Genomic DNA, 2402 nt, shown 5'->3' with positions numbered 1-2402 from the left:
AAACATCTGGAGGGGCCTGAAGGGGTCTGGAGCTCTGTAGGGGGTCTGTGTCTTTAGGTCTGAAATGGTCTTCAGGTCCCTACATGGGTCTGTAGTGGTCTGTGCATGTCTCCAGGAGTGTGCCCGGGGCTGGAGGAATCTGCAGGGGTCTGGAGGGGTCTGTAGTAGTCTGTAAAGGACTTTAAGGCTCTGCAGGGGTCTTTAGAGGCATCTATGGATCTGTGTGGGTTCAATAGATGTCTGTAGGGATCTGCAGATGTCTGTTAAGATCTTGAAGGGGTCTGCAGGTGTCTGTAGGACTCTTAATGGTCTGTGGTAGTCTGTTAGTGTGTAGAAGTGCCTGCAGAGGTCTTTAGGGGGGTCTCTAGAAGTTAGTAGAAATGTCTGTGAGTCTCTAGGGGTCAATTAAACATCTGCAGAGGTCTGTAGGTGCCTTTTAAAGGTCTGGAGGGGTCTGTAGAAGTCTGTAGAGGTCTTTAGGGGTATGCAGGGGTCTGCAAGAGTCTGCATGTGTCTGCAGTGGTCCATAGACATCTGCAGGGGTCTCTTAAGGGTCAGTATGTGTCTGCAGGGGTCCGTAGATGTCTGTAGACATCTGCAGGTTTTTGTAGCAGTCTATAGAGGTCTTGAGGGTCTATAGAGGTCTGTTGGGTCCTGCAGTTGTCTGTAGTGGTCTGCATGGGTCTGTAGCAGTCTATACAGGTTTTTGGGGGTCTCTGAGCTTATTTTGACCCCTCCCAGCTCCCAAAAAATCTCATGCCCCTTCCATGAAATTCATGTTGAGAGGCCACAGGGGCTTCTGCAGCAGCCTGGCCCAGGTGAGGAGTGGGGAAACTCAGAGCCTCCAGCAGGATGCTCCCTCTCTTCTTCCAGTCCTCTTGGCTTTGACAGCTGCTAAGGAGTTATTCAGAGGCTTTTTTGAGCGTGGTGTTGTCAAAGCTTTTCTTCTGGAAGAGACAAGTTCTTACCTAAACTCACCCACTCCACAGAAATAGCTCTGATAATTAGCCAGAGATGAGGAGATGCAGAACTTGGCTTCCCTTCTGCTGCAGGCTGCCCTTCACCAAGGGCTCAAAGCTTTCTCCAGCTCCCCATCACCTTCACCCTTATCTTGGAGACTCTGCTCGATATACACACACTTGGGAGTGGTCCCACTGAGGGCTGGGTGGGCACTGGAGGCAGCAGCAGTGTGAAGAGCAGCACAAACCGGCTTTAGAACTGGCTGGACTGGGCAGAGTGCTCAGCCTCCAGGGATTTGCTTTGAAACCTTCCTTGCAGCATCCCTGGTGGCATGAGATAAACTGGGGAAGGCCTTGGGGGTGCTAGGGGAGCTGGCACTAAGCACTGCCAGCCCAGCCCCAGCCTGTCCTGGGCTGATCTCCAGCAGTGTGGGCAGCAGGGGCAGGGAGGGGATTCTGCGCCTCGGTTGTGCCTTCTGAAACCTCCCCCCATGCAGTGCTGGGGCAGCTCTGGAGTGCTCAGCACAGACAAGGACATGTTGCAGCAGGGCCAGAGGAGGCCACAGCAGTGCTGGCAGGGTGGAAGCTCTGCTGTCAGGCCAGGCTGGCAGAGTTGGGGGTGTTCAGCCTGGAGAGGAGAAGGCTGCAGGGAGACCTCCTGGTGGCCTTGCAGTGCTTCAGGGGGCCAGAAGAAAGCTGGGGACAGAGTTTTGAGCAGGGCCTGTGGTGGCAGGCCAAGGGGGGATGGTTTGAACTGCAAGAGGGAGATTGAGATTGGAGAGAAGGGAGAAATGTTTGACCCTGAGCTGCCCAGAGAGGTGGGAGCTGCCCCATGGCTGGCAGCACTGCAGCTCAGGTTGTGTGGGGCTGTGAGCAGCCTGCTGTGGGTGGGGATGTCCCTGCTGAGTGCAGGGGTTGGAGTGGATGAGCTTGGAAGGTCCCCTCCAACCCAGCCCAGTCCCTGATTCTGTGATTTCCTGTCACCACCTGAAGCTGGTTGGAGCTCAGAGATCCTGGTAGTCTTTGGGTGTCTCACTGGCACAGCAGATAGAAGTACTGGAGAGATCAGGAGGAAACTGCCTAGAAATAAGTTGTTTAGATGCTATTGGAGAGTCTCAAAGCAGGTGTTTGGATTAATGGATCAATTGATGAGTTAATCAGCTCTTAAATGCCCCAAAGTCCCCTGCAATAAAGATGGAGGCCACCCCACAGCTGGCTTTTGGGCACAGGCCACAATCTAAGTGGCACCCCCATCGTGGTTTCACTGAGGGTGCCTGCTGAGCTGCTTCTGTGCTGTTCAAGGGATGCAGAAGTTTTCTGGCAAATTCTCAGCAGCTCCTGGAGTGGCTGCAACCATCAGCTCCACCTTAAAATCCTTTAGGATGCCTGCCACACCCTCTGGTAACCAAAGTTGATAGCAACGGGCAGGACCTCGAGGGGAAA

Source organism: Pogoniulus pusillus, chromosome 13, assembly GCF_015220805.1.
Source record: "Pogoniulus pusillus isolate bPogPus1 chromosome 13, bPogPus1.pri, whole genome shotgun sequence".
Classification (NCBI taxonomy): Eukaryota; Metazoa; Chordata; class Aves; order Piciformes; family Lybiidae; genus Pogoniulus; species Pogoniulus pusillus.
The sequence above is the reverse complement of the archived record's forward strand: the minus strand, read 5'-3'. Positions refer to the sequence as shown.